This window comes from Rhinopithecus roxellana, chromosome 20 (assembly GCF_007565055.1).
Source record: "Rhinopithecus roxellana isolate Shanxi Qingling chromosome 20, ASM756505v1, whole genome shotgun sequence".
NCBI classification, from domain to species: Eukaryota; Metazoa; Chordata; class Mammalia; order Primates; family Cercopithecidae; genus Rhinopithecus; species Rhinopithecus roxellana.
In genome coordinates this window covers 27,349,360-27,362,385 of record NC_044568.1, presented here as the reverse complement: position 1 = coordinate 27,362,385, position 13,026 = coordinate 27,349,360, and the positions used below count along the sequence as shown (strand labels likewise).

General features: G+C 55.1%; 1 protein-coding gene across 8 annotated transcripts in view; it reads left to right on the top strand.

Annotated features, from left to right (window-relative positions):
* ADCY7 (adenylate cyclase 7) overlaps window positions 1-13,026 on the top strand; it is a 73,639-nt gene that overhangs the window by 15,818 nt on the left and 44,795 nt on the right. For 4 of the 8 annotated variants that reach the window (XM_030925204.1, XM_030925202.1, XM_030925203.1 and 1 more), the window contains exons 1-2: window positions 5,176-5,323; window positions 10,766-10,868. The exons of 1 other annotated variant lie outside the window; for it this stretch is intronic. The gene's annotated coding sequence lies outside the window, so the exon portion shown is untranslated. Of the gene's footprint in view, window positions 1-5,175; window positions 5,324-10,765; window positions 10,869-13,026 lie in introns of those variants that run through there. 3 more of the 8 variants (XM_030925205.1, XM_030925206.1, XM_030925207.1) reach the window with 1 other exon arrangement.

The following is a 13,026-nucleotide window of genomic DNA, read 5'->3' as shown; positions in this document are numbered from 1 at the left end:
CGGGGAGAGTGCCTGGCTGTCCTCCTCCCTGCCAGCTTGCACCGAGCACCCACCATGTGCCTTGTTGGCATTCCTCACAGCCCCTCACGGGCTCCCAGCAGACTGGGCCACATCTCCTGACTTTACAGAGGGGCTCCCTGAGCCACCAGGGTCCCCTAGTTCCGCCATAGTCTCTCCTTGGAGCCCCTGACTCCACAGCTCTCAGAGAGGAATAGTAACAGGACCTTCCTGAAGGCTCCTCTTCATCCCACCAGGACGAGGCGGGGGGTTGGGGATGAGTGGCCAGCCCAATTGCTCAGACCCTCCCAGGGCTCCTCTGGGTGCCGTGAACCCCCGACCTTAGGGGAAGGAAGAGGTGACTGTGGCATGGATGGTGGTTTTTCTCCTCATACCCCCGGCCCCTACAGAGACGTGCCCAGAGTTCCAAGCCCACTGGGTGCTGAGGGTTTCCTCCCCCCGGTAAGGGCTCAACATCTGGGTTTGTTTGCTCAGCACTCAGCATTATTTGTCCCTTGGCTGACTGACAGCTTGACTGTCTGCCTCGTTTTGGCTGCAGTTTGAGTCCCTCCTACTGACTGTTTCATGGCCTCATCTTGGGCCCCCATCATTCCCCAGGGGAGGAGGTCCTTCTCCCCTAAACTCTGGGCCACATGTGCCTGGACCCTGCTGGGTACTTCTCCTCAGATCTGTTTTTTTTTTTTTTTTTTGAGACAGGGTCTCACTTTGCCACCCAGGCTGGAGTGCAGTGGTGTGATCTCAGCTTACTGCAAACTTTGCTTCCTAGGCTCAAGTGATCCTCCCACCTCAGCCTCCCGAGTAGCTGGGATTCAGGCACCTGCCACCAAGCCTGGCTAATTTTTGTTTTTGTTTTTGTTTTTTTTTTTTTTTGAGAGGGAGTCTCGCTCTGTCACCCAGGCTGGAGTGCAGTGGCGTCATCTTGGCTCACTGCAAGTTCCGCCTCCCGGGTTCATGCCATTCTCCTGCCTCAGCCTCCTGAGTAGCTGGGACTACAGGCGCCCGCCACTGTGCCCGGCTAATTTTTTGTATTTTTAGTAGAGACGGGGTTTCACGGTGGTCTCGATCTCCTGACCTTGTGATCCGCCCGCCTCGGCCTCCCAAAGTGCTGGGATTACAGGCGTGAGCCACCGCGACCGGCCTAATATTTGTATTTTTAGTAGAGATGGGGTTTCACCATGTTGGCCAGGCTGGTCTCGAACTCCTGGCCTCAAATGATCCCCCGTCCTTAGCCTCCCAAAGAACTGAGATTACAGGCGTGAGCCACCATGCCCTGCTGGCTTCTCCCCAGAGCTTTATGCCATGCCTTTGGTGGGCACCTCTTACCTCCTCCCAGCCTAGGAACTTGCATGAAAGGAAACTATGTCCAAGTCAGTTTTGTGTCCGCAGGACCAGGGAAGAGGATGGGGGTTGCTGAGTGGGACAGGAAAGGATTGGGGCCGTGCTGTGTGCCCTGGCACCTCTGTCGAGCAGAAACCAGCCTTCCCTGTCTGATGCTTTGAAAGCCCAAGCTTGCCCTTCTTTGGGGGAGTTTTAGGAAAGAGGGAGTTTGTTCAGCAGACTTGGGAGCACTGTGTGCCAGGGCTGGGACATCTTGAGTGAGGGCATCCACCATGCTCATTACCTTGTAATGGGGTTAGGGGCAGCCTGTCCCCAATGGAAGCTTGTCCTTGTTCCCAGGGAGGGTTGGGAGCATGGGTTGTGAAGTGAGGTAGACCTGAGCTTGAATCCTGGCTCTGCCTTTTCATAGCTATGTGTGCTTGGGCCAGCAATGTGGTGTCTCTGAGCCTTGGTGCCTTCTACAGAGCAATGATAGCAGAGCCTTCCTCAGCGCTGCCAGCGAGTGCCATGAGGCTGTGTGTGTCAAGTCCTAGGTGATGTGCAGATCCTAGGGAGCATTGACCTGTGTGTGCTCAGATCCTGCCTGCTGGGACCTCCTAGACAGCATGAGGGGTGGGGTGTCCAATGGTGGCTGGTGGCTGGGGCTGCAGGGAGCAGCTAGTGTGAGGCAGTTCTCAGGCTCCAGCAGGGAAGAGACTCACCGCCACATCTTCCAAGGAGAAAGCTGGGAGGGCGGCCTGGGAGGGCAGGAGGTGTTGCTCAGTGGGACAGGAACCTTGGTTATCAAATGGCAGGGTTTACTGTGCCCCTTTCATTATCAAACTGTAGGGTTCGTTATCACACAGCCCCTGCTGTATGGCCAGTTTATCTTCACACTCCCTGCTCTGTGGCTGATGCTAGAAAGCCCAGGGCCCCATCAGCTCCCAGCAGGCAGTGGGGAACCCCCCTCCTGTGTCCAGGCATCTGCATGTGCCCTCTCCAAGCCACTCCTTTTCTCAAGCCAAGATCATCTTGCAGAAATGTTGGTCAGGGTGGGTCGCTCCCCACCTGCCATTTCCCTGGACTTGCCCTGCCTCCTATGCCCTTTTTCCTTGGCCCCCTGATATCTCCCCCAGTGGCTCCATCTCCACACCGTGCTTTCCTCAGGGTTTGATCATGTGTCTCATCAGCCTCTCGCCCACGAGCCAGGTCAGATCTGTTCTGTTTCCTGAATCTATTGAGCATCCAGCACCATGCCCTCCCACATACACAAATGGGTATCACTCAATACCCATTTAAAAATGGATGGTAATTTACATACAGGCAAGTGCACAAACCTTCAATGTACAGGGTAATGGGTGTACTTAGGCACTTGCTTGTGTAACCAGCACCCAGGGGGAGATTTAGAACTCCTCAGCCCCCAGAAGGTCCCTGTGTACCCCTTTCCAATCAGCGGCCTCCCTAGAGGCAACCACTGTCTTGCTGTCTGTCGCTGTAGATTAGTTTCATCATTTCTGAAGTTTCATATAAATGGAAACGTGCTGAATGTGTCTTTTGTGGGTGGGTCTTTCACTCTCCTTGCCATCTCAGATATTCATTCATGTTGTGTGTTAGGAGTGATCCGTTCCTTTTCACGGCTGAGTAATTTTCTGTTGTGTGAATATATGAAAATTTGTTTATCCATTTACTCATTGCAGGATGTTTGGGTTTGCAGTTTGACTGTTAGGATGAAAGCTTCTCTGAACACTTGGATAGAAGTCATTTGTGGACATGTGTACTCATTTCTTTTGGGTAAATACCTGAGATTGAATTGCTGAGTCATTGGGGAAGCATATGGTTTGCTTTTGTCCACACTGCCAGGCAGTTTTCATCATCGTGGCTCCATTTTACATTCCCACCAGCAGTACATGAGAGTGAAGAGCTGCTCCTCCTCCTTGTCAACACTTGGTATTTTCATTTTAATTTTAGCCATTCTAGTGATACGGTGGAATCTCTATATGGTTTTAATTTGCTGGTGACTAATGGTGTTGAGTGCCTTTTTTGTGTGCTTATTGGTCATTTTGGCATCCTCTTTGTCAAAGTACCTGTGTAAGTCTCCTGTTCATCTTTTAATCGGGCCATTTGTCTTTTTCATATTGGTTTGTGGGAAGTTTTTCTTTTTATTTTCTGAGACAGAGTCTCACTCTGTTGCCCAGGCTGGAGTGCAGTGGCGTGATCTCAGCTCACTGCAACCTCCACCTCCCAGGTTCAAGCAATTCTCCTGCCTTAACCTCCCAAGTAGCTGAGATTATTACAAGCATATGCCACCACGCCAGGCTAATTTTTGTGCTTTTAGTAGAAACGGGATTTTGCCATGTTGGCCAGGCTGGTTTTGAACTCCTGACATCAGGTGATCCGCCCACCTCAGCCTCCCAAAGTGCTGGGATTACAGGTGTGAGCCACTATGCCTGGCCTGGGAGATCTTTATATACGCTAGGGAGGAGTCTTTTGTCAGTCATATAGGGCGTGATTTTCCCAGTCAGCAGCTTGTCTTTCCCCTCTCTTGATGATGATATCTATTCCTTCTCTGCTCTGGGACACCCAAGCTGGGGAGACATTTGCTGATAGGAGGGCGACACTGATGGGGAGGCTCCCCTGAGGTCTCCCACTCTCTCCTGTGGCCTCTGGAGCAGCCTGGAGCCCTGTGTGAGTCCTATGCCTGTCTCCACCAGATGGCAGACCTTAGGTCACCTGCTAGTCCCCTGCATGGGGCCTGGCACAAAGACAGCACTTAACATGTTCAGTTCCACCTGATCAGTATGCGTGGGATGTCTACACTGTGACTGGCTGGGGCTGGATGCTGGGGACACAGCTGTTGACATTACAGCTGTCCTCCCATCTCTGCCCTCCCCAAGGATATAACCTAGGAAAGACAGACCAGCAACCAATGGTCACAGCACAGAGGTGCTGTGATGGAGGAAGGTACAGGGGCTGGAAGGAGGTGTGTCTGACCCTGGATGTAGGAGGTGGAGGAGGTACACCCTTGCTTTGAAGAGCTCGTAATCCCAGGATGCCAGTCACATGCTCAGAAGGGCTCCCTGAGGACCAGGTGCTGCTGTGGCCAGCGGACTGGACGCCTCCCCCTCTGATTTGGGAGTCTCCACTCCCTCCTCCCAGCCTCTCCTGATTTGCTCCCTCACCACTGAGCGCACCATGATCCCAGTGGGGAAACTGAGGCCTGGCACAACAGAAGGGGTGCTGGGGTTTGGTTCCTGGCCTCATGGTGCCAAGGGATGCTGGGGTTCTCCAGGGACTCTGATTTTGGAATAGGAGCCCCAAGGATGGGCCCGCCCCTGCCCTGCTCTCAGCGTGGGAGCGCAGGTGAGATGGAGAGGCAGTGGGCTGGACTGGAAGATCTTTGACCTCTCAGGCCATCTCCTGGGCCCCTCTCAGAGGTGGACGGGGCCACCTTACTACATAGACAGGGAAATTGAATCCCAGGAAGGTGCGGGGGCCTGTCTGTGAGCATCAGAGCCCTCAGGAGGCTTAGGTCAGGCGGCTAATTGCTAATTGTTCATTAAGGATGCGTTTGCTGCCCACTTCGAACAATTGTCTTGGGGCTTCTAATGGAGGTTTTTGGTGCTTGTTTTATTATTATGTTTTTTTTTTTTCAAAATTGTTCCAGCTTCAAGCTTCAAATTTCCATGAAGTCATTGGAGCCCGACAGCTCCCAGTCCTGGCAGCTCCCCGGCTGCAGAGAGCAACACTGTGGCTGGGGGAGGGGGCCCTGCATACCCTGAGAAGCTGGGCTGCGGGCTGTGCCTTAGCCTTGCTGTCGCCGCCGCCAGAGCAGGAAGTGGTGGGTCCCAGATGTGACTCACTCTCATTAGGTAGCGTGGAAGGAGCCTTCGGATGGGTGAGCCTGGACGCGTCTGAGGAAGGGCAGGCGAGGGCTGGGCTACCTCCCTGCAGACCCTGGCCGGCTGCTGGGGCCCAGGAGGAGAGCCAGGTAAAAGCGGGGTGTGGGAATGGAGTGTCACCAGTCCTAGTGGCTTGAGTCCCCGGAGACGGGGCTGAATGGTGGGTGGGAAGCAGCTCACCCGGCAGCCTGGCCTGGGAGTGCACTGGGCAGAGTCTGGGCTGGGGAAGGAGGAGGCTCTGGGAGCCTACTGGGCAGACGGCTGGGAGAGGCGACCCCGCAACAGGGGACCAGAGGCGCCTTGTCACTGGCTTTTCCCAGCCTGACAAGAAAGTGCGGTTATGACCTCGATGTTGTGCATCTGGTCTGTTCCATCTGGAATTCTACGAACCACAGACTCTCAAATGTCCACACTCCTTCTCGAGGGTGTAATTTTTACATTTACAAGCACACATGACTTTTCTCAATGAAAGGAAACATTGGCAAGGGAAGGGCAATTCAACTAATTTTATGAAATTATAAAACAACAAACAAAACCTCTGAAAGGGGTGCATGCCTGAGGGTCAGCGAACCAAGATGCCTCCGAAAAGCAGACTGGTTTCCCTTCCCCTGCAGCGCCTCTCCTCCATCCCCTAGGGACCTCATGGGCCATCTGGAGTGGGTCTTTCTGGAGCTTTCTATGCATTCATCTAAACATGCTTGCACAGAGGGTGAGGCAGTTGCCTCTTCTTTGTGTCATCACATCAGGGTCAAGGGCAGGGACGTCTGGGGCTGGGGGCTTCCTTCCTGGCCAGCCATTGCTGAAGGGGGAGAAGGGAGGGCTGGGAGGGGGAAGCTGAGGGCCTGGAGGTAGGGGCCAGGCCGGGCCGCCTGTGACAGGGGCCCTGGTTCCAAGACCTGGACAGGCAGCCAGTGTGGGCTGGATGTGTCTGGAAGAGCTGTGTGACTGTGGGCCTTCACTAGCGTCACCAACATGCAGGTGGAGGCTGTGAGGGGTGGACTCAACACCAGTGTTTCTCGGAGTGAGGACCGGGCTGCCCAGGGAAACGCAGGGGGTTCTAGCCTGTAGGTGGAAGGACACATTTAATATCTAAGTATTTGTCTTAGAGAAAAAAAATCTGTAAAAAGGACATTGACATTATGACGTCTTGACTGTATTATTGTCTTGGACGAGGCCAAAGAAGACACAAAAGTGACAAGCCAGCCAATTTTAGAGGAAGTGCCAAATGCTGGCTCTGCAGGAAGTGCAGGAGGCTGAGGGGGGCTGCAGCTCAGGAAGGCATTTGTGCACAGCCTTCACTTCCCACCCAGTTGTCTGTCTTCCCACCTCCAGAGGCCCTGGGTTCCCAAGGTTTACCTGCAGCTCCTGGTGCAGGGTACGGGGGAGGGGAGGCTCTCAGATTGTTCCGAATTCTGTGGCCTTCAGAAGGGAAGATGTGAACTTTGTGGAGGTAGCTCTCCGGTGGTATTTTCTTTCTTTCTTATTTTTATTTTATTTTTTTTTTTTGAGATGGAGTCTCTGTCTATTGCCCAGGCTGGAGTACAGTGGTACCCTCTCAGGTCACTGTCACCTTTGCCTCCTGGGCTTAAGCCATCCTCCTGCCTCAGCCTCCTGAGTAGCTGGGACTACAGTACCGCGCCACCACACCTGGCTAATTTTTGTATTTTTAGTAAAGACGGGGTTTCACCATGTTGGCCAGGCTGGTCTCGAACTCCTGACTTCAAATGATCCACCCACCTCGATCTCCCAAAGTGCTGGGATTATAGGTGTGAGCCACCACCCCCAGTCCACCACCCCCAGTCTCTCTTTTTTTTTTTTAAAGACAGGGTCTCACTCTGTCACCCAGGCTGGAGTGCAATGGAGTGGTCATAGCTCACTGAAACCTTGAATTCATGAGCTCAGGCAATCTTACCGCCTCAGCCTTCCAAAGTGCTGGGATTACAAGCATGAGCCCCATGCCCAGCCTTCTAGTGCTGTTTTCATGAAAGAAGCAGCTGTTTACTAGCAGCTGTTTTCCTAGCGATGTGGGTGAAGCTGGTATTGCAGAATCTCTTTGCCAGGACTAGGTCTGCTTGAGGGACGTTTGCTTGAGGGCATGGAGGTTGGTGCAGGGAGAGCTCAGGCAGTAGAAGGTGGTCTGGAGTGCGGCCTTGGGACAGGCCACAGGAGAGTCTCAAAAAGAGAAGACATCTCAGCACTTTGGGAGGCCAACATGGGCAGATCACTTGAGCCCAGGGGTTCGAGACCAGCCTGGACAACATGGCGAAACCCCATCTCTACAAAAAATACAAAAATTAGCCAGATGTGGTGGCATGTGCCTGTAGTCCCAGCTACTTGGGAGGCTAAGGCAGGAGGATCCTTTGAGGCCAGACGTTGGAGGCTGTAGTGAGCCATGACTGTGCCACTGCCTGGGTGACAGAATGAGACCCTGTCTCAAAATAAATAAATAAATTTTTAAAAAGAGACAAAAATCTGACTCGATGGTTGCACTGGAGACATGCACCCCACTCTACAGTTTATAGCTACTGATTTGACCCATTCCCTACCTCCTCCACCGCTCCATGTGGTAGGTGACATTCACCTCCAGTTTACAGAGGATAGACAATCCAGAGGGGCTGTCTGTCCTGAATCACCCAGCAGATCGGTCCCCAGGCATCCAGTTGTGCCCACCACAGTGTGGTCTGCTGCCACGTTTGAGCCTGGAGTCAGGGCCTGGACACTGTGTTTTTGGCGAGATCAGATGGGGCAAAGCTGAGAACAGGGGCTCTGGTTGGTGCTGAGGGATTCATGGGGGTAGTCCTTACTGGGAGGATGAGGAATTGGGCTCCTGTGAGGGCCTCCCCTACCCCGCCCTGTGCCTGGCCTTCGCTGGGCCCACTGCAGGAGGGAAGGGGTAGGAAGAGGCCTTCTGCATGGCTGGGCCAGGGTGGGCTGTCTCACGTGCTTTCCTGGACATGTGGTTGGGTCGTGCCTTTGCTGGGAGGTAGGCGGTTTGTTCACTCCCTCTCATTGCAAGGGTCACAGAGGTGGCCGGGTGGCCTGTCGCTCAGCACCGCTCCTTGCCTCCTTCCTGCTGTCCTGGAGGAAGAGGGTGTGGACTTGTTCATACCGAGGTGACGCAGCATCCCCTCTCCCACCTCTCCCACTGCCCAGGGAGAGGGCAGTGCTTAACCCCACTGGAGAAAGTTCCAGGTCTTTGAGGGAGCATGCAGAGTGGGTCATGGTGGATGCCTGTGTCAAAGCAGCCCATTCTAGCCTTTCATGGGGTTGGGGGGAGGCATTTACTACTTTTTAAAAGACTCATGTGGCCAGGCACCGTGGTTCACACCTGCAGTCCCACACTTTGGAAGGCTGAAGTGGGCAGATCGCTTGAGCTCAAGAGTTTGAGACTAACCTAGGCTACATGGCACAACCCCAACTCTACAAAAAAATACAAATATTATCTAGCATGGTGGTGCATGCCTGTAGTCCCAGCTACTCAGGAGGCTGAGGCAGGAGGATTGCTTGAGCACAGGAGGTGGAGGCTGCAGTGAGCTGAGATTGTGCCACTGTACTCCACTCTGGGTGATAGAGCAAGACCCTGTCTCAGATAGAAAGATAGATAGATAGATAGATAGATAGATAGATAGATAGATAGATAGATAGACAGACAGACAGACAGACAGACACATGTAGCCAAGAGCTGGAAGTTAGTTGGAATTAGAGAATGAGACCACATCCAAACACCAGCCAGAGAAGCAGGGGTCTTCCAGAAGTTATCCGGTCCAGCCCCCTGCCTGCAGGCAGAACTGGACTGTGCTCTGGTCCAGTGGCCCAAGTTCCAGCTCTGCTCTGTCTCCTCCCAACAGCGTATGAGATGAACAATGGATGGAGCCTGTTTCTTGCATCTGTGAAATGGGTTGGTAAAGGTACCCCCTGCATCAGATGGTTGTAAAGATTAAATGAGCTGATGCACACTCTGCGCCTGGCACAGCGGTGGCACTACCTAAGTGGAAGTGCTCATCACTGTCGGTGTCACGAGGCTCTCCTCTGCCTTGTCCTGCCTTGGGTGGGAGACTGGACCTCCTGGGGGAGCTGGGGAGGTGCAGGCGGGCAGGGCTGAGCTGAACAGCCTCCCTGTCACCTGCATCCCTTGGGCTAATCATTTTCTCTTTTCCTCGGTTTCCTTATCTGTAAAATGGGGCTGACGGCAGGGCTCAGGTAGGTCAATGGGAGGGCTAGCTGGGTGAAAACCCTTCCCAGGCACCGGAGACTAGTGTGCCCAGGCTGAGAGGTTGCCACGCAGTGGCTGGAGTCCCTCCAGCTGTGTGTGCTGGGGATCCCGCCAGCCCCCTCATCTGTCCAGTGGCCCCCTCCCCACCAAGGACAGTGGCACAGTGTTGCCCAGCTTGCCATAGGCATCTAGCCTGACCTGCTGCTGCCCATGGATTTCTCAACTGGCCACATCATGGCTAGGGCATTGCCCAACCCTGAGTGCAGACCTGCTTGGCCGAAGCATCCTCCATTCCCCGCTGTCCCCTGGAAGCCTGGAAGCCTTTCTAGAAGGGACCAATATTGGGGTGGAGAAGGGTTGGGTGGTTAGTCTGGGACCAGAGCTCCATTCCTCTTTGGTGGCCATTTCCTTGGAACATCTAGGACTGTGCTTTCCTGCTGCCACCTGCTCTCTCATTTTTTATTTTGACAGGATCTGGCTCTGTTGCCCAGACTGGGGTGCAGTGGCCTGATTGTAGCTCACAGCAGCCTCGACCTCCTGGGCTCAAGAGATCCTCCCACCTTGACCTCCCAAAGTGCTGGGGTTACAGGCATGAGCCACCACACCCGGCCTGTCCTCTTCGATGGGCCAATTTCACAGGCATTTTCTGAGCACAGCACAGACCAGTGCTGCCGAGATGAACCCGAGCAGACTCTGCGTTAGGATGGGGTGGGGACGGCTGACCTTGGGCCTGGGAGAAGGTCCTCCCTGTTCTCGAGCACAGCCATCTGGTCAGTTTCTCCTGGCTTGTGGGGGCCTCCCAGACCGGGCCTGACTTCCCTCCCAACTCCCGCCGCTTGTCCCCATCATCCGCTCTGGGCCAGCCCCCCTGACATTTTCACCCCCAGCTTGGCTCTCTCCTGCCCCTTTCCTGCCCTTGGCCCCCACAGTTACTGCTGCCTGGGGTTTTCCCCCCAACCGCTGCTTGGCTGTGTCCCCTAGGTGAGGGCCTCCTTCAGGGGTCCTCCAGCATGGGGAGAAGAGGGGACCCAACTGGCTCTGCTCCTAAGCCGTTCACTCAGCCACCTCCCCCACTCCCTTGGCCTTGCTTTGAGCCCCTCTCTTGCTGTGGCTAGAGCCCGAGGGATGCCGGGATACCCTCTTCTTGCCATTCCTCCGTTTATGTCCCTGTCTCCTCCACCACCGCTGACCGCTGGAAGGGTGACCCCACGACTGGGCCTGAGGGAAAGGGAAGCCAAAGGAGGTCTTTGGTGCAGGCACCCCACTTTCCAGTTGTGTTTCCTGGCCCCAGGCTCTGCCCATTCTTGCCTCCTCCCAGGGCATCGGGACCTACTGGAGGTGACGGGGCAGAAGGAGCGGCCATGACCTTCAGACACAGGCCTGTCCCCTGGGGAGGAGCTCGTGTTCCCGGAAGGCAGAAGGTACCTGCAGTGGGTGGTGCCACCACCTGGCCTTCTAGGGCCCGGATCCCTGGAGGCCACTGGACCCAGGGCACCCTGATCAGGGTGCTTTGTCTTCCAGGCCCCAGGCCTGGGTGACACCCTCCAGGGTGCCCTTCCTGCCCCTGTAACTGGCCAGCTTTCCTCATGCTGGCCTCTGAAACAACTCAGTCACACTGCCTTGGGCACAGCTCACTGAGGTCATTGCTTCCTGGAGTCACCGACTGGCTGGGCAGGGAGAAGCCTAGGACGCTGGAGTGCAGCTGCTCTGCACAGATGGGGAAACTGAGGCCCAGGGAGCTCTGCAGCCTCGGGGCTGGTGTGTCTTCCTGGTGGGAGTTATGTTGGAGGGGCAGGCCCTGCCCCACTCACAAGCACGCCCCTTCGCCTCACTCATGGGAGGGTGTGGACTGGGGGCCAGTCTTGTGGGCTTGTCATGGTCCTGCTGCTGTTCTTCAGGGTCTGGGTCTCCCTACTCCTGTGCATCTCCTCGCTGGAGCAGGGGTCCAGGGTGCTGGTATAGGCTGGGATGAGACCTCCTTCTGTGTGTGTGCATCTGGTTCCTGGGCCCCCCAAGCCTGTCTCCAGTACCCCATCTGGCTGTGAGGAGGAACCCTTTTAAGTTGTGTGAAGGAGCTATTTTAAGGGGGCCTGGGCTAATGGGAAGTGGCCTCTTTTGATATACCCAGACTCTCTGGAGACACTGCTCCGTCCCCTGGGGGCAGGGACCCGCACTTCTGTATCCCTTTGTCAAGCTCAGCTCTCTTGAGCACAGGTACAATAGCAGAGCTGCCCTTTGGGGGCGGGCAGGAAATGAGGCTGAGACCCTGGTACTGAAGTGTGTCCCCAGTGCCTGTTTTTTTTTTTTTTTTTTTTTTGAGACGGAGTCTCGCTCTGTCGCCCAGGCTGGAGTGCAGTGGCTGGATCTCAGCTCACTGCAAGCTCCGCCTCCCGGGTTCACGCCATTCTCCTGCCTCAGCCTCCGGAGTAGCTGGGACTACAGGCGCCCGCTACCTCGCCCGGCTAGTTTTTTGTATTTTTTAGTAGAGACGGGGTTTCACCGTGTTAGCCAGGATGGTCTCGATCTCCTGACCTCGCAATCCACCCGTCTCGGCCTCCCAAAGTGCTGGGATTACAGGCTTGAGCCACCGCGCCCGGCCCTGTTTTTTTTTTTTTTTTTTGAGACGGAGTCTCGCTTTGTCGCCCAGGCTGGAGTGCAGTGGCACGATCTCGGCTCACTGCAAGCTCCGCCTCCCGGGTTCACGCCATTCTCCTGCCTCAGCCTCCAAGTAGCTGGGACTACAGGCGCGCACCACCACGCCCGGCTAATTTTTTGTATTCTTTAGTAGAGACGGGGTTTCACCGTGTTAGCCAGGATGGTCTCGATCTCCTGACCTCGTGATCCGCCCGCCTCGGCCTCCCAAAGTGCTGGGATTACAGGCGTGAGCCACCGCGCCCGGCCTCCCAGTGCCTGTTTATGTCATGATTTCTCAGCCTGCTCACCCTGGTATCTGGAGCCGACTGGGGTGGCCCTGGGTGATGGCACTTGCTGTGTGCCCACATCTACGTTAAGCCCCTGAGAACTGGGTATTGTTACCAGTCCATTCTGTGGGTTAGGAAACTGAGGCCCAGAGAGGTTCAGGAACATGCCCAAGGTCACACAGCTCCTCCAAGGTGGAGCCGAGATTCACAGCCTGCAATTGGATCTCAGAGCTTGTTCTCCCAACCACCATGCTTTCCTTCCTTCCCTACTGCCCTGCCCTGGTATTTCTTTTCCTCACTTGGCTCATTTATGACACTCTGCCCTCCTCCTGGCATGGGCTCCTCCGGGGACCGTGCCTGTCTTGTTTGTTGTAGCAGCAGCAGTGCCTCACCCTGCACCTGCTGCAGGCGGGAGCTCAGTGGCACTTGGCAGATGGAGGTCTGGTGGCACCAACAAGTGGCCTCTTTCCTGGTGGCAGGATGGGCCCCCTTCCATGTGCAGTGGTTCTGGGTTTATGAGGTTTTATAGCTATGAGGTCATTTCACTGCTAGAATAGGCCATGGAGCAGACAGAAGGGTTTCATCCCCGTTGCTCAGGTGAGAAACTGAGTCCTGAGAGGCAGGTCACCTGCCAGAGCTCATGCAGATGGGACTGGGG